This window comes from Macaca mulatta, chromosome 7, assembly GCF_049350105.2.
Source record: "Macaca mulatta isolate MMU2019108-1 chromosome 7, T2T-MMU8v2.0, whole genome shotgun sequence".
Taxonomy (NCBI): domain Eukaryota; kingdom Metazoa; phylum Chordata; class Mammalia; order Primates; family Cercopithecidae; genus Macaca; species Macaca mulatta.
The window spans coordinates 79,211,672-79,234,275 of record NC_133412.1 but is presented as its reverse complement, the minus strand read 5'-3'; the positions used below and the strand labels follow the sequence as shown (position 1 = coordinate 79,234,275).

The 22,604-nt window shown below is 52.0% G+C and overlaps 1 long non-coding RNA gene across 1 annotated transcript; it reads right to left on the bottom strand.

Moving 5' to 3' along the window:
• Positions 1 to 1,702: 1,702 nt before the first annotated feature.
• Positions 1,703 to 21,557, bottom strand: LOC106999283 (uncharacterized). Its single transcript, XR_013395970.1, has 3 exons — positions 21,347 to 21,557; positions 10,785 to 10,932; positions 1,703 to 2,143 (listed from the first exon to the last, which is right to left on the bottom strand). It is a non-coding gene; the product is annotated as an uncharacterized LOC106999283 (long non-coding RNA).
• Positions 21,558 to 22,604: the final 1,047 nt, after the last annotated feature.

Here is a 22,604-nt window from a genome sequence, read left to right as displayed (position 1 = left end):
AACAATACTAGTGTTATGCTAAGCACTTTTTCTGTATTATCTCATTTAATTTTCACAGTAATCCTAGGAGGGATGCACTATCATTATCCTTTTTTTTTTTTTTTCTGATGAGAAAACTGAGGCATAGAGAGACTCAGTCAGTCAGAGGCAGAGCTGGAATTTAAACCCAAAGTGTCTGGCTCCAGAGTCACTATGGTAGTCCCTCTGCTAGAGATGAAGCTCACAGGGTCTCCTGCTTCTTCTGCAGCACAATAAAGACCTGGAATTGCTTCCATGCCCACTACTTTCCAACTGTATGACCTTGGGCTACTCACTTCACAATTCCGAACCTGGTTCCTCATCTGGAACAGGGAGGGTCATTCAAGTGGGCTGAGGGTGGATCAGGGGCATGAACAGCCTCATCAGTTCTGTTCAATAATGACCCCCCATCTCCACCAGAACCTTCCTGTTTGTAGTCACCCTGGTGTGGCTTTAGAAGCAAGTTGGCATGGAGGTTAAGAGACAATAAATGAGGCCAAATGTTGTGGCTCATGCCTATAATCCCAGTATTTTGGGAGGCCAAGGCAAGTGGATCGCTTGAGCCCAGGAGTTCCAGACCAGCCTGGGCAACATGGTAAGACCCCATCTCTACTATATATATATATATATATATATATTTAAATATATAATAGATCTATTTTATATATTATATTTTATATAGTATATGTAATATATATTATATACAATTATACATTATAATATATTATACATAATATATCATATATAATAGATATTGAATATATTAAATATATCTATTATATATTAAATTTATATATTTATATAATATATATCATATTAAATATATGATATATGATATATTATAATATATAATGTTATATATTAATTATATAATATATTATATATTAATAATATATTAATTATATTAATAATATATTAATTATATACACTATATTATATGTAAATAACAGAAAGGACCTCTGTGAGGCCATATCGAAAGGTCAATTATCAATCCTCATCTTTCTTGGCCTGTCAGCATATTGGATACTTTTGATCTCTCCCTTGTTCTTAAGATACCTCCACTGCCCCCAACCCCCAGCCTCAAGGACATCACTTTTTTTGTTCTCTCCTTCTTCAAAGACCCTCCCTCCCAGTCTCCTTTACTGATTTTCTTTAATTTCTTTCTCTAAAATGAAAGTACTCCAGTGTTCTGCCCCTGGAACACTTTTCTTCTTTGTACTTTTACTCTCTAGTGATCTCATCTTGCTGCATAGTTTTAGATAAGACCATAAGCTTACCTCTCCCACATTAATATCTCCAGCCAGAACCTCTCCTCTGAATGCCAAGTTTATATGTCCAGTTGCCTACTAGGCTATCCCCTTTGGCTATCTAGTAGATCTCTCAAACTTAACATGTCCAGAAACAGCTTCAGATCCCCATCCCCAAAACTCTACTCCTCCTTCAGCCTTCCCCAGTTCAGGAAATAGAAACTCCATCCTTCCAGGTGCTCAACCTCAAACCCCCAGGGTCATCCTTGACTCCACTATTTCTCTCCTGCACACCCCTCTAATGTCTCAGCAAATATAAGCAGTTCTATCTTCAAAACATCAGAATTAAGCCAGTTCTAACCCATCCCTGCCATCCTGATAGGCAATTAAGGTGGAAGAAGTAGACAGGGGCTAGATCATTGAGGGGGAGGGATCTCTTAGCTCTAGCAAGAACTTTTAAGTTTTAATCTGAATGATATGGAAAACCATATGAGTACTTTACATAGGATCAGATTTGCCTCTTGAAAAGACCATTCTGGGTACTGAGTGGAGAATGGATTGAGACAGCAAGATGAAAAGTAGTGAATCCTGTTAAGTGGCTATTAAGGTTTTGCGGAATGATCATGGCGTGGACTACTTCCCTTCCAGGCTGAATCTCTCACCTGAGATGGGAGGAGGCCGTCTCAGAGGCGGAAAGGCTGACCCAGGATGTGCCTGAACAAGTGAGCTTCTGTCGGTGACCCCAACGGAGGCAGCCTGAGTTTCAGCACCACTGGGAGGACAGCTCCCATCTCGCCTCAGAGCCAGAGAATCCAGAGCCTCTGCACTGAGGCCAGTCCTGCAGTCTTGGGGTCCAGCGCCCTCTCAGAGACTGGCAGCTAGAAGAAAAAGGCGAATGCCCTTTCTCTGAAGACTTCTGTTTGCTACCCTTCATAACGGAGATAACGATGCCACCACACCGCCAAGCCAGACCCTTACGGATTTTAGGGGTCACCAGTGGAAGGGGAGACCCAAAGCAAACCCTCTGAAAATAGTGTCTGTCGTAGACACCGGAGTTTATTTCCCCGACTTCGGAAAATTAAAAAAGATGCCAGGTGTGCAGTTGGTTGGGGAAAAGGGCGTTTCTGCACAGCTTCTGTTAGCCTGCACTGCTCTGTTGTATATCTGCTGACAAAGCTCCCAAGAACTAAGTTGCTTCTCTGAGAGCTGGACAGTTTAATCATTCCAGACCCAGTGCAGATTTTCTCCCACCAATGGCAGAGTTTCTCTAGGATGGGGTAGTGAGAGGCCCGCCCTCTACTCCTGGCCCTCCTGGCTCTGCCCTCTCTAACTGAATCTAGTTTCCCCTGATCACTTTTGAACTGGATTGATTTTTTAATCTGGAGCCCATCAGGATTCCTCTTTCAGGAGTTGGGGGATGCCACTTGGGGTCGGTGGCCTGGGGAAGGCTTGCTGTGCCGCTTCTGGCTCCTAAAGGTGCTGTCAGGAGGGTCAGAGAAGATGGGAAGGGTCTCAGCCTTCTCACTCAGAAATGACCTTTGGGTTTCAGAACCCTAAAGAGGAGCTTTCTCTCAGCTTCCCTATGAGAGGGGAAAGGGAGCAGCAAAGACTCTGACTTTGACCTTAGGGACACCCCAGACCACAGTGGGAACCCACCCTGTCATGGCCATCTGCTCCACAGTGCTACACCCTCCATTTCTGCCATTGCCCAGGTCCACATGGGCACCCTGTGCCCACCTAGCTTCCCTGCACTAGGTGGGGGCTTGATCCTTAGGCAGGCTTCATCCTGGAAATGTCCCTTAAATGGGCCAGGCTCCAACTTCAGAACTACCCTGCTCTAAGGGACATCATAAGGTAGATACAGAAGTTGGGGGATGCCAGGACTAGGTTTTTGGTGTGAAGGCAAGGCCAGACCAGACCTAGAATCAAATCCCATCCCCTTCTCTTTTTGCTCCCTCATTATGTGACCTGGGGTAAGTCACTTTTCACTTCACCGCTCCTGGACTTAGATTCTAACCCTAAGTAGCTCCTCCCAAGGGGCTGCTGTCAGGAGTCACTGAAACAAAAGTAAACTTCTGATCAATGCCCCATAATTGGCCCTCTGTTGATAAAATATGAATGCCTTTTCTGGAAAAGGGATACCTGAGGAGGCTTCATAGAAGTAAGGGAGACTCCCCCTTCTGCCAACCAGCCCATATCCTGTATCTTTCTAGACTCCTGCAACCTTCAATGGGGACTGGGCAAATATGCTGCCACCCAAAAAGTGAGGCCCCGAAGGTGATCTGTCCTGACCAGGTTCCCACTTCAGTTCCTCAGACCAAGACCCCAGGTGAAGGAGACCTCTGCTCTCAGCCAGAATTATCCTGTGTGACTCTCCTCCCTCCTGGGGTCCCAGCACTCCATTTTAGGAACTTCAAAAGGGGCCTGAGGGACAACAGGAGGCTTCCAGTTGGCTGCCCCAGGAACAAGGGCATCCACTTCCTTTCATCAAGACTTCCACTACCCCATCTGTAAAACTGGGAGAAAGACTCCTCAGATGAGGATTAAACGACACAAACATCCAGCAAGACACTCAACACTCGGTCTTGACAGGCATCCACAGAGGTTTACAGTCTCCCTGAAGACGCTTGCTGGCACTCCTCTGAGGGGCTGGTATTTTGGCTCCCAAGGGTTCAAGAGGTTAAAAGATCTGGCCGAGTTCACACAGCTGGAAATGTGGAGCTTTGCGACTCCAACCCAACTTCTCCAGACACAGAGCGTCTGGGAGGGCAGAAGCCAAGCTCCTGAGCTTGCTGGGCCAAACACCAGGGGCCAGGAGTGGGCAGGGCCGGCGGGACCGGCGGGACCGCCAGCTGCCTCACTGGATTCACTGGTTCAGCCACTCTTCCGGGACCACGTGGGCCAGCAGAGAGCATGCGTCCCCCGCCTCTCCCTCTTCCGATCTCGCCCTCATCTACAGGGCCAAACCCAAACCCGCCTGCTCTGGGGCAAAGGGGAAACCGTCTCCAATCATTTGCTCCTCAATATCTTTCCGATTCTGGCATCTTTTGAGCTGAGGTGCAACTCCTTTTGCTAATTAGCTGCAATGATGAACTCTCGGGAGCTCTGATATTTGAAAATATCTATGAAAACTACTCCATATATACATAGATGCATGCATATATACATAAACTCATACCAGGGCCCCCAAATTAGCTGTCCCTCCAGCTGCCGACCCGCCACCGCCACCGCAGAGTAGTGGACGAGAAAACCTGGCGCTGCGGGAGGCAGAATGAGGAATGTCCCGTTCAAGGCCAGAACCCACGTGGCACCCCTGCCCCGTTCCAAGGTGGAGTCTCTGGGCTTTACCTCTTCCCAGTCTAGCCGCAGGGATAGGGGGAAGGGTGGGGTGCGGGGGGATGGTACTGTTTCCACCCCCAAACTACCATGAGGAGGCCCCTTGCACCCACGCCTGCAGCCCGGAGTGTCCCGGCCAGGCAGCTTTACTTTGCTGAGTTGTACTGAGTGCCTGCTCCGAGCCGGGTGCAGCGGAGAAGCCGAGCTCCGGGTGGCCCTCCTGCAGCGCAGGCACGCACCGACTCGGGATCGCGGCCGGGACACCGCCCTCAGCCCTGCGCTTCCCAGGCCAGGCCTGGCCAGGAACCAAACCCGTGCCCGGCTGCAGCAAAGGGACGCTCAGGAAGTCGGCCCTGCAAGTCTGCGTTGGTTCAAAAGCACCTCACTGCGCCCTCTGCAACCACCCGCCACTTCCCGGTCATCCTGCCTTCGCGGCGCTCCCCAGCGCCTGGCGGGGGCACTGCACACAGTAGGTGCTCGGTCAAGGGTAATTCCCTCCCGCCTTGCGGTCTGGAGACCGCAAGCGATGACTACCTGGGCTCCCCCTGCTGGAGACCGCAGTAACGACCCGAGGCCCCATCCTCTCTGAACGCTTATTTTTTTTAACTACTGTAGACCCTCCACGCACCCCCACCCCATCTCCGCCTCCTGCCAGTTTCCGGGCAGAGGCTACCAGGAAGATCTTATTTTCCCACAACTTTATCCTGAACGCAAACAAAATGAAAAATGCACACATTTACCCAACAAATATTTACTGAGCACTCACTCTAATATTAATCACCACAGTGAACACTGGGTACTTACTGCATGGAAGGCATTGTTGGGCTCTTTTACATGTATCAGCTCATTTAATCCTCACAACAACCCTAGCAGGATGGTACTATTATTATTCCCGCTTTGCAGTTGAAGACACACCCAGGCCCAAAAAGACGTGGCCAAGCTCTCTCAAAGCGGGGAACAGGCTTTGAACCGGGATGTCTCCGGATCCCAGGCTCCTAACCATTACATCACACCATGGAACGCTATGGTAAAATTAAATATTTATATATGACATAAGAAGTGGCTTCAAAGCATCCCTTGTTCTCTAATTCTCCCTGTGAAATTTTTCCTACTAAGAGAAACAGACACACGTTTTACCTAGAGAGAGATGTTGAAGTTTTCTGGTCATTTTCTGGGTATGCATTTGCTTGGGCCACCGGCAGATATAAGAGTAAGATGGTTGCCCCACATATTGAACAAGATGTAAGGTTTAAAAAAAAGTATGCAAACAACTACCTGTCTGAGGTCCCCACCCCATCACTTCAAAGCTGTACTTCCTTTTGGAATAGAAGAGAATGAGGCTCCATAAGACGCAGTGGACTGTTCTTCACTCCTAAGAAGTCAGGAGCATGAAGGAGCCTGACATACTTCTTTTGGACACTCCCCCCACCCCGCCCCAGCAAACTGAATTCGTCACACTCTTTATGAGCCTCTCCTTTGTTCCTGGAGACCTTGAATGGGTCCAGCCACTCCCCTCACTAAGAGCCTGGGCACAGCTTTGGTGGAGGTGATAAGTGCCAGGGTAAAGGTACACTGTGCAGCCTGAGTTAGGGTGAGACCACCCACCTTGGGAAGGGTGCCATAGTGAGAAAGTCATGGACCTAGACCAGGCGTACAGGAATTTTAGAGTGTAGAGAGCCCTTGGAGACCAGCTAACGCATCACTTATCCAGCACAAAGACTTGCAAGGTGCAGGGTCAGATGCGGTGGCTCACGCCTATAATCCCAGCACTTTGAGATGCTGAGGCAGGCAGATCATTTGAGGCCAGGAGTTCAAGACCAGCCTGGCCAACACGGCAAAATCCCATCTCTACTTAAAAAACAAAAATTAGCCAGGTGTGGTGGCACATAGCTGTAATCTCAGCTATTTGGGAGGCTGAGGCACAAGAACTATTTGAACCTGGGAGGCAGAGGTTGCAGTGAGCCGAGATCATGCCACTGCACTGCATCCTGGGTGATACAGCGAGACTCTGTCTCAAAAAAAAAAAAAAAAAAAAAAAAAAAACCTTCCAAAGTGCCACAAGTGTGCCTTGGGCACAGGATGTTAAACGATCCACTTCAGTCCCTGATGCCAATATTCCATTGTGGAAACTAAAGACCCATTACATCACTTTCCTCTCTGCCCCAGCCTTATCCCTGTCCCCTGGCCCAGGCCTATCTATTAACTGTGTGTGTGTAACTTTCCCATTTAAGACTCTAAGATCCTTTGAAGACAGGCTTGTATGTTACTCACCACTGTACTCCAAGCACTGGGCACAGGGTCTGATAGAGAGTAGGAGCTGAACTAAACAAATGAATTCTCCCACAACATCTCTGCCTGGTTATCATGCTGCCCCTATTGGAATCCTCCTAGAGATGAGGCACTCACTACTTCTCCATGGGACTGCATCCCTGTGCATCAGTTAGCAGGTGAGGTCTCCCTTCTGCAGACTCCCAGACCTAGTTATCACCCTCTGAGCCTTTCCTGAATCCTGAAAAAAAGCTACTGATTGTACCAGACAGCCAGACACCTGCCTTCTGTCCTTGGAGCATGGTCCAATCTAGAAAAGGGAGATCTCCTCTCCCCAAAGGGCATAGGAGACCCACCTGAGCCCCAGAGAACCCAGCCCACTTGGGGGCTGAGTTCATAGCATAGTGTGTAGTTGAGTGGGGGCTTATCCTCAAAACTCCCCGGCATGTCTGGTAATGAGCGTCTGGGAGGGGCTGGATAGAAAATATGGAAACACCGCAATGTCATGTTGGGTCTATAGTATTTTCCTGAGTTTTCACATGTCAGTGTGAGCCAAAGGATGAGCATGCATCCATGCATGTGCGTGCATGTCAAACTACTTGCACGTAGGCAAGCATGGACCTAGGAATGTGGCCAGAAGTGAGTCTATGTCCTGGGGAGGAGGGGTGGTGCGCCACAGTGTGCACAGGCTGGTGAATGCCCTCAGAAAAACTGGGGTCTGGATGACCCTAAGGGTGTGTGTATGTATACGAGTATGCAGGAGTGTGTGTGTGTTCACAAGCAGTCTGTCTGAGGGGCTGGCCGTGTGTGTGTGTGTGTGTGTGTGTGCGCGCATAGATATAAAGACAAACTGCAGTCTGGTTCTGTCTGGGTAGCATGTGTGTGATGTGTGTATATTTACAGATATTTCCTAACCTAGTTTGGTGACATTGTAATCTTGTGGCTGAGCATGCATGTGTACATGTATGTGTATATATGTGTTTACAATGTAATCCCAAGCCTGCATGTGAGTGACTAGTGTGACTGTGTATGTTTGTGTTTTACATGCACATTCCAGCCTGGTTCCACACCCCAGGACTCTATGGAATATGAAGGTCCTCAGATGAGCCCAGCACATCCTGAGGCTGGCTGAGTGCTGGGTGGAGTATGTATAGGTGACTGGTGTTTACCAGTAACCGTGACCAGCCACCAGCCTTTGTCTGGTGCCCACTTCCCATGGCCCCTAAATTCCTCACCCTGGTAGGACCCTGGCTGTCCTTGCTCTGGACTGCTTTCCCCAAGGAGTCCCTTTAACTCACAGCCCCTTTCCTGGCCAGGGGGCTGGGAGTTGGGGGATATTCATCTCGGGGAGTTTTTGTTCTGCCTCATGAAAAGCCTCAATGGCTGGGAATACCATTCTAATTACGGGGAAGCCCAGCTTATGTGGGGGACACAAAGGGCTGTGGTCTCATAGCAGCTCCTTCCATCCGTCAAATAAGGCCGTCTAATGACGGGGTGAGAGCTGTGAATGCCTAAAACAAACTCGAAAAGGAGGGAAAATAAAGCCGCCGGGGGCTTAAAATATATTAAATTACCCTGATTAGGAGCTGTGGCTTTGCAGGCACTAGTTGGAGAGGCTGGGGAGGCTGTGAGTCCTGCTATTCACGTCAGGGGGGAAGAGGGGTCAGTAGGTCGGGGGCGGGGGGTGTTCACAGAGCCCTGGCCCATTCTCATGCTAACACCAGAGACACACTGCAGGCTTAGTGGGCTGGAAAATAGAAATGAATTTGCCGTAATCCTCCTTCCTCCCTCATCCTCTCCCTCCCTCCCTCTCTCTCTCTCTCTCCCTCTGCAGCCCAGGAGAAGCTTTGCCTAATCGCAGCCCGTTAGAGCCTGCTGGGCATTGGGGCAGAGCCACACCCCAGAGCCTGTGTCCCTCAGCCCTCTCATTCCTTGCGCCTTTCTGTGGGGCCCAGAATGAGAATGGGCTCTAGGGCATATGTGAAGGAGCAGTAAAGGCAGGCGGTGGGGTTCTAGTGGATGGGGAGTGCCAGGCCCCTTTCCAGCATACAATTATTTACAATCCACAATTACTCCTTTAAGCACATGTACACAATTCAGAGACACAAATATCCCTTCACTCTTCTACACACACCTCCTCACAACACATCTCTTCACAAACACACACTTGAATAGGCACAAATATATCTGTACACAATTTGCAGACACATCTACTCCTTCAAGGGCGAACACACCCAGGCACCCACGGAGCTCTTTACAGGCACCCACGCATGGAGACATAGCCCTTGTCAGATGGCCATAGGCTGCCTCCAACATACACGTGCACCAACACGTGCACCAACACACATGTGCATACCCATGCAGACCCCTGCACACCCCTTCAGGCATACCTCCAGAACCACGACCTAGTAGAACTGCAATGTTTCGCAAGGAGGAACTGAGGCTCAGAGGGCAGCGGAGGGGCCGCCCTTCCCCAGTGCTAGTTGAGTCAGCCCTGTTTCTAAGTGCTGCAAGACCTTGGATAAGTCATTGCCCTCTCAGGGCCTCAGTTTCCTGCTATTAAAGAGGATATTTGAACTAACATTCTAGAAAACCCTCCCAGTTCAGAAATTGGTAGGAGCCAGTCTCAGGGACTATCGCTTGTGTCCCTCCCCTCCCTCTGCACACTCAGGTGGAAGTCCACGCCTCCACGGTGCACACAGTGAATCCCTCCAGTGTTCACACGGTTACAAACTAGAGGGTCCGCCGGGGAGTCCTGTAGCCATATCCTCCTAGGTCCCGCTGTAAGTGGCTCCACCGTCCCGCCCGCCCACCGTCAGCTGTGCTCTCCTTCTTGTGACTTTGTCGGTGCGACTATCCCGGTTTGGGACGTGAGGGTGTCAGGTGTGGCTCTGAACCACCGAGCCCCACAGAGTGGTGCCAGGGACCCGGGAGAGGCTCCCGAACGCGCTCCTTTCCGGCCCCCAGCGCCCTCTGTCGGCGAATCTGGAACAGGCGCGCCCGGAGGAGGCCAGACGCGTGCACGTGACCCTGGGACCTGACCCCGGGAGTCTGCACAATGAAACCTGCGCCAGCTGATTCTCGGCTTGGCCGTGGGGAGCCAGGGATCCGCAGGCCAGACTGGAACAGAGGCCACGAGAGTGAACTGAACAGAGGGAGCGTGGGAAGCGCAAGACCCGGCCCCGCCACCCGCTTCTCCTCGTGGCTCCTAGAACACCTCTACCTACCAGCGCCCCACAGAGAGCAAGCGCGCGCGGGGGTATGGAGGGCACCCAGGCCAGAGCGAACACACCAGGGCCGGCTGCGTGCTGCTAGCGAACCTGAGCCCATTGGCCGCAGCGTTTCCATCCGTGATGTGGCAGCCAAAGTGTGCCAGGGAGAAGCCCTGGGAAGTTCAGGAACCTATCTCCCACCCACCCTAGGCAGAGAAGGCAAGGACCCGCGAGCCCCCACTAGATACCCCACAAGGGCACCCGGGTCAGCGGAGGCTGCTGCTGCCCCTCTTTCCTGGAAGGCAGCACCAAGGCTGAGCTAAGCCGCTTGCTGGAAGTCGGACAGGACAAAACCTGGAACCGCAGTGGGGAAAGCTGGTGCAACCGAGATCCTTCCAGCCTGGGCATCAAGACGCTCTAAGTGGTGATCTAACGGCCTGGGAGTTGAGTAGGGTCCTGGGGAAGCAAAAGCCACAGCTTTAAGATGGACGCTCCTGGTGTGGGCTAGATTGTTTCAAGGAACCCAGGGCCGACATGAGAGGGGGACCACAGATCCTTCGCTAACCCCTCCAAGGGGTCCGAGCTTTGCACATGATGACTATCCGGGAGCCACAAGTACTCCCAAGTCGGGATGTGAGAGCCCAAATCTCAGGCTCTGGCACTTGGTGCTCCTCCTTGCCCCTGCGGACACGCTACTCCCTACCTGGTCTCAGGTTTGTTGGGCCCTCACTGGAGCTGTCTTTTTGGGGTTTATTTAGGTGGAGCCCCACGTGCCTTCTCCTGGCTTCCCAGCTCTAGGTCAGCTTTCCGCACACTGCTGTCATGGGCGGAGGCACTCCCCGTGGCCACCCCTTCAAAAGAACCAAAATGAAGGGGGGTGATTAGTGAGGGTGGACTGTAGTGGGGCGATTTGGGGAGGTGGGAGGTTTGAGGACAAGCCACACTATGTGAAAGGGCTGGGCTTATGCTCTTTCCTGCGGCCTGAGTCCAGTCTGGAGGGCCTCGACTCTAGGGTTTCCCAAACGGCCGTCCCAGGCCTCAGGCCTGGCTGCACCATGCAGGTCGGGGAACCGGCCTTGGGGGAGCCCTGCTCTGGCCCTGATTCAATTCCACTTCTCCTTGGTCTTTTGTGAGGGGTCGGCTTGGGACCCCAGAGGGCGCAAGAATGTGAAGGAAGGGCTTGGCTGAGAAGGGTGAAAATGAGGGCTCCTAAAAGAGAGGGGGTCGATTTGAAGCCTTTACCACTTCCACCACGCTCTGCTCCAGCCGTGCCTTGGGGGCCAATCCCTGGCCTGGAGACCCTGCAGGCACCCTCCCTTACTTGTCCCCCAAACCTTTCCCGGCCACACTCACCGCCCATAAATTCCATAAATTTGTGTGGGTGCGCACACACCTATGCCACCAAGGCATTTAACACAAACACACAAGAGCAACGAATTCGAATTCCAGAATTTTCACCAAATAAAATTAAGCTTCACTTGGGAAAGCTCGTCCCCTGCACCTGGAGGTGGGAGAAGGCGCAGAGGAAGAAGGGGCTTGTGATATGCCCTGCGGAGCTGAAAGGAATCCCTACCCCCAGCCCTCTCGGAGGCTTCCCACGGCCGCGACCTGGAGCCCTTGTTCCGGGACTAGAAAGGCTCGGGCCTGACTCCCCGGCGATTAGACGAGCCTGCGTGGGGTGGAGGCAGCCTGAAAGCCACAAAGCAGAAATGTCTGGTTTTCCCGCCACAGCAGCCGCGGGGGTCCGATTTGCAACGGGAAAGGCCGGAGATATTGGGAATTTGGAACCGTTCATACTTTAAAGCCTACGTCCAGAAGTCACTTTCACCCCACAGTGTCTGCCCTCATGTAAATGGCCCACCCATCAGTTACCTCCCGTGAATCATAAAGACAAACAAGATCTTGTTGTTTTTCTAGAATATTCCAAAAATGAGCATCTGTGTTTGGGGCGAATTCCGGCGGGGCCGAGCTTGTTTTCTCCGACATGATGGCGCTACCAGGGCTCTGGGAGGATCTCCGGGCCAGGCGCCGGCCTAGTGACGGGGGCTGGGAGGAGCTGGGGAGGCATGGCCATTGGTGTTTCTGCGTAGAACCGCAGTCCAGGGATCCCGCGTCCGCCCCGCAGCAGTCTCGGGTTCTCCGGCGCGCCCGCTCGCCTCTCGAGAACCTAGTCCCCGCGCAGGCCTCCCCAGACCCGAGCCGGGAACACCCTCCGGTGCGGTCGCAGGACCCCGAGGGCCCTACCCAGTCGATGGCAAGAGTCGAGGCTGGATTTTCGGCGGCCGCCTGCGTTCAGTATAAATGGAACGTGCTAGGAAACTCCGATATGCAGCGATTTTCTAAACATCCCTATACCTGAACCCCGTGTGGCCACCGCCATGAGTCACGCAAGGACTGGGCGACGGAAGCTCTGAGCTTCTATTTGTAAAACACAAAATAAATCGAGAGCTGAATGAAGACAAAGCCATTTTTAAACGTTTGATTGGTGAGATCTCCCCCACTTAGCAAACACTTTCCTTTTCAGAGCTGCCTGTGGCCATAAGCAGGTTCAGAAAATCGATTGTATTCCTGGGTGAATTCCACCCAGGGAAACGAGTTCTGGGAATGCGCGCCCATGTACACAGAAAGCCCACAGTTTAGAAGGAATGTATGAGTGAAAAAGAAGCGAGCATTCAGGACGCAAATGTGTTTGTAAATTTACTTTTTTGCCTTTGTGGGGATCTTCCCTCCGTGGTGCTGCCACCGGTGCGCGGACTGAGCAGGCCGCCCTTCTCCCCATTCGGAGAACTCTAAAACCTGAGGGCCTCTGCCGGAAGCTGCTGTTCGGCCCATCCGGGTTCCCAGAGGAGCCACTTTTCCTCCTACAGGTCCGGGGATTGCATAGTATCTGGATCCTTAAATTCTCTATCCCCTATGCCCAAGACTTAAGAGCCAGATCAAGATGTGGGGCCCTACTGGGGGAAAGTAGGGGAACCCAGGGTGCAGCTGGGGCCCACCCGACCAATGCTGACAGGCACCACAGACACCTCGGGCCGCCTTTCCAATATTTTGCTCAGTGTTTGGGGGACCCAAGGGGCAACGTGCCCGCACGTTGATGCAAGTGTGACCCCTGTGACTGGAATGCCGGACAGGGCTTTCCTAAGTCCCTGCATTCCGCGCATTGACTTTTCCTATCAATGGGAGAGACGCAGGCTATTGACCCAACGGCCTCCTTCTCGCCGCCTATTGTCGCGGCTCAATCACGCACTTACGGGAAGAAAAGCGAGTTTATCTTAGCTTGGAGGAGCCTCGTGTTGCGAGTGTGTGTGTGTGTGTGTGTGTGTGTGTGTGTGTGTGTGTGTGTCTCAAGGGTGAGGGGAATTCTGCAACCAGAACTGCGCAGATGGGTTGTGGATAGACACTTTCAAAAAGGGCCAATTTCCCCTTCACAATGAGCGCTAAGTACCTGATAAATGGGGTTGGTGTTTATTCATGAGCAGGTACTTTGGAGACGGCGATTAGAACAGCCGCCCGCGCTGCCTCGCCAAGGTACTTAAAGCCGGGCAGGTGCAGCGCGGCGCGCGGCCCCGGCGCACAAAGCCCGCGGCAGCCGTGGAGCAGGGAGGGGCGTGAATGCGGGTCGCGCCGGGCCCCGAGGGCGCGCTGCGCGCAGGCACCTTAGTCCTTTGTTCCTCACTCGAAGCCAAGGCCACTTCACCAAGGGGCGCCCCGGGAAAACCTCCCCTTTAATTACCAGGAATTTCCCTTCGTCACTCCTCTGGGAGCCCAGCCGGGCAACTATAGGTCTAGCGGTGACGGAGACTCAGCATGGGTCCAGGCTTGGCGTTTGCATAAGTGCTGCCTGTGAGCTGTCTATTAGCTAACCAGCTAAGTAACTAACTAAAATAGGAAGAAACAGAACCCAGGCCTGGGAACCGCGCGGGCACTCGGCTCAGGTCGCCCCCGCCGCCTAGGCGCCGCCTCTGGCGGTGCGGGCAACCTCGGGCTTTCAGGTTTTGTTTCAACTCCAAGGGGAGAAAATTGGGGTCTGTCTCTTTCTACAACTTCTTGGCGCCGAGGTCGTGGGACAAACCCGATCTCGCCCTCCGAGCTGCTGCGGAATCTCTAACAACTCCCAGCTTTTGCTCACGACAGGCAGCCTCTCCTCGACGCGCGCGGAGAGAGCTCAGCAAACGCCAAGGCCTTGCAGGAGAGAGCGCAGGATCCCCTGCGCTTGCGGACTGGGAGCGGGCGAAGGGACTCCTGGGGCTGCGCCGGGAAATCTTGTCTGATATACCCCTAGTAGCTCAGGCGCTTGGGGTACGTAACGTCCGGAAGTCTGAGGCAATAATGGCTGGCTCACCTTCAGCCCGACTCCTCGGGCCTGCCCGGATGCTTCTTAAAAAAAAAAAAAAAAAAAAAAAAAAAATCTTTTCGAAAAGCAGATCGAGATTTTTCCCCAGTGCAGAAAATCAGAGAGGAGAGACCCCTTTCAAACAAGTTGGATTCCCTCTGGGGAGAAAATTCTTTCAGAGTGATAGGAAACAAGGCAGGGGGACCTGAAGTCACCCACTGCGAAGAACCCGACGGCTCTCTCACCAGGCCCGATGCAGATTGACCAGGAGTCTGTAGATATTAACGTTCATTACAAATTTTCTTGGAACCTTGGGGTTAGAATAAATTATAGATAAAATAATTATGATTCCCTGGGAAATTCGACAACCCGGATGTAAGCGCAAACCGAAAGTGGTAATCCAGGGGCGCCTCAGGACGGAAAACAGAGGTGGGTCGGGTGCCCACGGCCTGGACCGCGCAGCCACCAGCCAGTCCTCTACCGAGCTAGACCAGGGGCCAGATGTGCGGGCGGCCGAGATTTACTAAGAGAGCAAGGCTTCCTCTTGCATCTTTTGCCAGGACCTGAGTTAGGGTTCCAGGGTGAAGTGGTTCCTCCTCTTACAGCCTGAGTCTCCTGCGCCAAAGAGACGGGTGAGGTGGTTTGCAGGATAGTCGGGCAAGCCGCGGAGGGCCGGAGACGCGCGCGCCGCCGCGTTGACAATGCCTTACGAATAGTCTCATTGCACGAGGCCTCGGGTAAACATTACTGAGAGGTTGAGGAGCGGTGGCCTAGGCGCTCAGTTCCTTACTCCAGAAAGGCGTGTAGCCTACAATACCGGGCACAGGAAGCTAACGGCATCACCAGCCTGGGGTGGACAGAGCGCGGCCTCCCCTATGCCGGCGTCAAGATCATGGCCTGCCCCGGCAGGGGGCCCGGAATTTAGGCTGGAAGTAGAAAGTATATTGGAATGGGTGGGGGAGTGGGGGATAAAGATGACGCATCACGAAGCAGTTTTTATATTTCCATTCCCAAGACCTTTAAGGCACACTCAAGAGATGCAGGTGTGATCAGGAGGGCCACCAGTACTAACACCCACTATTGATTTTCTTCGCATGAAAGATTTAGAATAAATTACAAAATTACAATGAATGTGATTTCTAGGGAAACATATGTCCAGGTGTAATCTTTGCAGCCCCCTCCTCACCTCCTTGGGTGGGCTCTCCACCCACCTTTTCCCCCAATCCCAAATCCTAACCCCTCACCCTTCGCTGTAAGTTTGTTTTTTCTGAAATGGAGAAAAAGCTCCCCAAACTGGCAGGAAACCATAGCCTACAGAGGCATTTGAGCACATGCATTCCGGCCGGCGCAGCACCTCCCGCTTTCTGATTTGTGTATTTCACTCTGGCTAACCCCCACTGACCTCGGGTCCCCCTCAGGCAATCTAGTGACTTAGGCCAAGACCTGCCAAGCAGGAGCCCTGGGCAGGCACAGCTGGGTAGATCAGACCAAATGCACCCAAATCTGACTCCAGAACCACGAAGAGCAGAACCCTTTAACCCATGAAAACTTTTATGTGGTTTTGGGGTGTGTTCAAACAGGAATCTCCAAAGAGTTTTGGTTACTCCAGCTATTATAACACAAATGCCTAATCTTTGTTTGGTGATAGAATCTCCACATCCAGCCAGGAAAGTCAGGAACATTTCATTAACCTGACATCCTCTTCACTGTCAGTTCAGTGACTGATGTAAAGCTGGTGCTACTAATGTCAAATTCTAACCAGAAACCACCAGGCTAGAAGATAGACTCCTTGACTCACAGGGTGTGGTGTAGGCTGGCCCTTCCTGAGGCTCACTTCCCACCCCAGCTCCCTCCTCACTGCAGCAACCCCCTCCATGGGGTAGGACGGTGGTAAACTTCAAGATGGAGCCTCTCTGGGGAAACTTGGAGGAAGCCCAACCCTGCCCTCTTTCCCCTAATCCTCCATCCTCTCTCTTGGTTTGTAATGAAAGGACTGAGATTTCTCTGACCCAGGACCTAACAAGGCAGGGATTAGGTAAGCATGTGATTGGGTAAGCAGGATCTTCCACCCACCTCACCCTTTGCAAAGTACCTTTACACGCAGCATCTCCTATAATCCCCCCCACTTGCCAGGCCTCCCAAGGAGGCACTGTCAGCTTCCTTCAGGAAGTAGAAGCTCAAAGAATGAATCTGGGTTACCTGGAGATCTCCTAGCAAGGAGAGGTAGAGCCAGGATTCCTCCTGGCATTCTGATTCCAAGTCCAGGGTGGTGGTCCTTGACCCTCCCCACACAATTCCAAGGAGGACGGGGGCATCTTTCAGGCAGCCTTAAGGGATAATATGCGGACCTGACTTGGCACCAAGAGGTGAAGACATTCAATTGAATGCCACTGTCATTGAGTCCCCACTTCTGTGCAAGGTATATACCAAGAGTGGGAAGGGCAACAAATGTGGCTTCCATGGCCCCTGGCTCAAGGATGGAGTAAAGCTCCCTAAATTGGCAGGAAACTATATCCTACCAAGGGCATGCCCAGAGCATGGGCAGTGCTCCACAAGGACAAGGACAGGTCTCCAAGGACCAGATATAAGGCCCATTGGCTCTCTAATTGGACACCATGGTACCTCGAGTCCACTAAGGCCTTTAGAAACTATCTGGGACTTCTTTTCAGAGCCCAAGGACCAGATATAAGGCCCATTGGCTCTCTAATTGGACACCATGGTACCTCGAGTCCACTAAGGCCTTTAGAAACTATCTGGGACTTCTTTTCAGAGCAGGCAGGTGTTTTACTCTGCTGGCAGTAGAAGTAGCTAGGCCCTTGAAGAGGCTCCAGTAAGGTAAGCAGCTCTTCTCCCCAAGACCTTGACACGCAGCCCCAGTGTGAGCTCTGCTAAGAGATTACGATTCTAGTGTCCACTTTGATAATAGCCTCCAGCAAGTCCTTCTCCATCTGCTTGTTTCCTCATCTGCCAAGCGAGGGGGCTTATAAAAGAAGGTTCCTAACATCTCTAACCTGGGCCTCTAAGAAGTGTGTGGGGGGGGGGGGTGGCTACAAAGAACTCCTTGCAGACTTCTAAGGATACTTGGAGAATGAGTTTCACCCAAAAGAAGCACACACTTCTTTCTGAAATTTGGTCAAATAAATAGCTTGATAGTGGGATAAGGCACACAGACCCTGGAGCCAGCTCCCTGGGTTCAAATCTGCCCCCGATCTGCAAGGAATAGCTATGTGGCCTTGGGTCACTTTACTCAGTCTCTCTGTGCCTCAATTTCCTCATCTCTAAATCAGAGGTCCTGGGGAGGATTAACTGGCATAGGCTAGCTATTAATATGATTTGCCCACACCCCTGGATACAGACTTGTCCCTTCCCAGTCCTCTTGGTTTATGCCATGGACTGTCACCAATTCTACCCCTGTTCCAATGCCAGGATTTCAGCCTTCCCTGGATCCAGTATCTGGTCAGGAATGGGATGAAGAAGGCAGGCACCGGTGTGTTGCCTGCTTGACGGGTACCTTGCCTGAATAAACTTTTTACCTCGGCCTGTTACCTATTTTTGGATATGGAGAGAAATTGAGCCTGTCTCTGTCTCTCTTCTTAATAATACCCCCAAGTGGAGACAGCTGTGTGAAAACATGTGTCCTTGGCTTTAAGGGGTGAGAGAATGAGGGAGACCAAGCTGACCAGTCCCACTCATGAGGGATCCTGTCAGAGGGAGGCACAGCACAGAGTTTCTGATGTTTTTGTTCACACACACACACACACACACACACACACACACGTCAGCTCCCTGAGGGCAGGGGCTTTTCTGTTTTGTTCTCTGCTGTATCCCCAGTGCCTAAAACAATGTCTGGCACAGAATAAACACTGAATTAAAAAATAAATATAAATTACATGAAAGGAGGCAGAAGCATTCCACTGACTAGATCTATTATAGCTATTATACGCACTACGTAGGTCAGTCTCCATTTTTAGTCAAGTTTCTGGTGGCTCCACTGAGACCTTGCGGAGGGGTCCCAAGTCATGTGCAGTTCATGAAACGTTAGCTCCTCTAGGCCCTCTAGAGACCCCGTCAGATGAAAAGCAGGGTCTAGTCTTAATTTATTTTCCTCATCAATAGGTAATAGTCAGAGTTTATGGCTAAGAAAGTAAAAAAGAACATGCTTCAGATTTCTCTCCTTAAGAGTCATCTTGGCCTCTAATTCTCTCAATTATCCACAGGGCCTTTCAACCCCTCCCCCTCTCCGCCCCCGCTCACACACTCACACCTTTCTAAGTGCTGAGAGCCCAGGAGAGACATGGTTTCAAGGGTCTGTATTTAAGACATTGGGAGTCCACATGACCTACTGAGAGTTTGAATTATCTGCGTACAGAATGAAGCTGCTGTCATTCCACAGTCCTGGCACCCCTCAGCTGCTTGGTTAAAGCATGTGGAGATGTATTGGTGTTGTATTTTCTTTTCGGAGTAGGGAGGGGCATTGTTTTCTGAAAATGCATAGTGACAGTAACATTGTCATTAGAGGTGATTGATGGTAATAATGGCTGTCATTCAAGGATACATTTATGACTCAGGCCATGGGCCAAACCTAGCATCTTCTTTCATCCTCACAAGTCCATGAGATGAGATCAATTTGCAAATCCATTTTACAGATGAGGATATGGAGATTTGACAAAAGTCACATGGTATGTAAGGGAGAGAGCCAGAATTTAAACTAAAGACTCCAAAGGGGGCTGTTCACTGCCCCCCAACCCCTGACTCCTTTCTGTCTCTGGGTGATAAGGAAAGCAAGGAAATCCACATGAAATATGACTTGGGAGAGGAGGCATTTAGCCACTACCTTAGGAGCAAAGCTACAAAGTCGGTAGCATAGTAAAGCACAGTGAGTCTAACCCTTCCTGCCAAGTATAAAGCCTACTGGACCTTCTTCTGGATGTGAGACTGAAGGCAAGTTACTTAACCTCTTCACACCTCAGTTTCCCCTTCTATAAAAGGGAGCCATCTCCTTTAGTTGGGAGGACTAAATGAGTTAATATATAAATAAATTATTGTTCTCTCAGTCTACTGCAGAGTAGTATTTATACCACCCCTTGCCAACTGTGGCTGCCTTAAATGTCCTCATTTTACCCATCCAAGTTAGGGAACCTACAGGAGAAAAATAGTGGTTTGTCCGAGAGCTCAGGCCGGAACTGCCCATGAGGAAGAGGAAGAGTCTAGAGCAGCCTTTACAGATGGTTTTACAGATGGTTTTGCAGAAAAACGTTCCGTTTTCCCTTTTTAAAAAAGATGTAAACATCTTCCCAGGCTCCTCTGACATCAGCGTGTCAGTGATGAATCATCGGGAATCTAAACGCACACACTAGGTAGGTCAGTCTCCATTTTTAGTCAAGTTTCTGGTGGTTCCACTGAGACCTTGCAGAAGGGTCCCAAGTCGTGTGCAGTTCATGAAACGTTAGCTCCTCTAGGCCCTCTGGGGACCCCCGTCAGATGAAGAGCAGAGCTGCACAGAGGCTGAGGGGATCCCTTCTGGCATTTCTTCTTCTTTTTTAAATTTTAAAGCAATTTGCATAGAATTTTTCTCCTTTCTTTTTTTAACAGAGCACACAGAACCAGCGTTTTCAGGCTGGTTCTTTCTTGCAAGTGAGAGACTTCACATGTGATGGAACAGAGGAGAGGAGCCCCTGGGAGCTGTTATATTTGAATCAATATTAAAAACAAAAATTTGACCATCTCAATGCTTATTAGATTTATGTGTATGTATGTTTTCTTATTCATTCATCCAGAAATGACTTCATTTATTGAGTATTTACTAAATACTCAGATATGCAGCTGACCCTCTGCTGAAGGTGTCAAGAGAGGGAGAGATGTGAAGAAAATCTGGGTAGGCCTCCTGGAGGAGGAGGCACCCGACAAAATTTGGCCAATTGGAGTTGGGAAGAAATGTACTCGGGTAGGCTGGCGCTTCAGCATGAGTCAAATCCCAGAAGTGAGAAATCCCAGGACTACATAGAGAAGAGGGGAAGGAACACACAAGGACAGCAGTATAGCTGCAGGGAAAAGACCTTCTTCCCCTTTCTAATTTGTTACTTCTAACTTGCTGTGAATTTAGAAGCCAAATATTGTGGATGTTAGAACTGTATGTAAAGCACGGATACAAAAATGACCTCAAAGCAAGCACCTGAGAGTGAAAGGCAGGTATAGGGGACAAGATTTGGGCCACTCAGAAGAAGCCCCCTGTGCCCTTTCAGCTTGGGAGTGCACTGGGGCAGCGGGATGAGGTATAAGCTAGGTACAAGCTAACACCTGTCACCGCACGGAATCCAGGAACGAGGCATGCAGGGACAGCAAGAGGTCCCCCCGCACACACAAAAGAACTCGTATGGTCCTTGCACTGCCACTAAGTCACTGCCCAGCCTAGCCCACCCGACCCCAGCAACCACCATTTGGCCCGGGACTTTATTTTAGGCTCTGGGAATGGGATGGGGGAGTGAGTGGGCACAGTTGATTCCCCTAACAGCTGAGCCACACACACATGTCCGGCTCTTTAGGAGGGGCCTCAGGACCTGGGGAGCTACATTCTAACTAGGATCCCCTCCAGCCCAAATTTGAGAGGAGCCAAGGAAGCGCCAGAGTCAGAAACACAGAAGGGGAGACCAAGAAGCTAACCGGGAGAGATGGGTGAGCCAAACGACTGTGGGAAAGGCCAGCGATCTTACCGGGCCTCGGCTGGGCGCACTTGCCCTCCATACCCACTGCCCAGGCCTGGTACTCCCCAGAGCCCTGGAGCGACAGTGCACTCCCCATCCCACCGGAGGCCCAGCGGGGCTGCCCAGCAGGTTTTCAGTACACCATCCTCCGCCCCGCTCCTTGGGGCCCGCAGAGTCCCTGGCGGGGGGCGGGGCACAGGGATACCGGCGAACCCCGCAAAGGGCTCTTACCTCCGCGCGGGCATCCGTCCGACCAAGCACAGTTTGCCGCTGGGACTGAGGGGTTGGGGAGGCTCCCACGGGCTCGTATCGCGCCTCCACTCCCCTCCGCAGCCCCCCTCCCTCCACGCCGGCCCGAGCCCCTAGATCCTTCGGTGGTACCGAGCGGCGACGCCGGGACCAGGGGACAGGCGCCGCGCCGGCGGGAGGAGGAGGCTCCTGCGGGGCGCGGCGGGGCGGGGCGGGGGTCTTTTCTGGGCCCCGCCCGGGAGGGGACGTGGGAGCGATTATCCCAGAGAACAAAGGCGGCCGGGTAAGGCTCAGCGCCCCTCGGGCCTGGCCCTGAACTTGAACTTGTATTTGACACTTTGTCCGGAAGGTGGCGGGGAAGCCCATCTGAGCTGGGACGGGGCTCGTCTGGCCACCTTCCGTCCTGGGTAGGGGGCAAGCCCGCCCCTTTCTACTCCCAGAGGGAGCGGGGCATCCTAAGGGTCCCGGCGCGCCCCAAGCAATCTTGGGCTCGAGGGTCCTGAGATCCCCGCGTTCCCTCGGAGAGTTGGAGTGAGGACGAGGTCCTGGGTCTCCGGGCCAGAGGAGTAGGCCGGGGTGCTACGCCGCGTCCCCCTCCCTCGGTCCCACCCTCTTGGGCCAGGCCCGCCGCCCTCGCTGCCCGGGGCAGGCCGGATTCTTTGCACGTCGTGTCGGCGGCCGCTATTCAGCCGCTAATTGAACGTTAATGGCAGGTGCGGATGAGGTCACCGGAGCTGGCTTTTCTCACACATTTTTCATGCAAATTCGCGAAACTCTAAACAAATTTGAATAAAAAGCTCTTTGTGCCGCGCGCCCCCCAGTCGTCTCTCTCCCGCTCGGGGTCCTGGCTCCTCCCGGTGCCCTGGGGCTCGAGCCGGGAGCTCCGGGGAGCGCCGCCTGCCGGTCAGTGGTTCCGCCCTACCAGTGGTTAAACGCGGCCCGGGCTACTGGGGGGCGGGTGAAAGATGTTTCATTTGGGGTCGTGGGCCCGGGTTAGGTTGATGGGGCTTTTAGGGAGGCAGTGTGTGCAGTTAAGTGCCTGGCATCTGGACAGACAAACGTGAGTGTGCTGGCATCCTGGCTGCAATCCCCCCTCCTCCACCACATACGGAGCCACACGGGCCACTTTGGATGGCCAACTTGGCCTCACTCTCGTTCTTGGTTAAATAGGAATAAGGATAGTGCCCAGCTATGCACACAGATGTGAAGATTAAGCCACGATTTAAGACACAAACTAGCA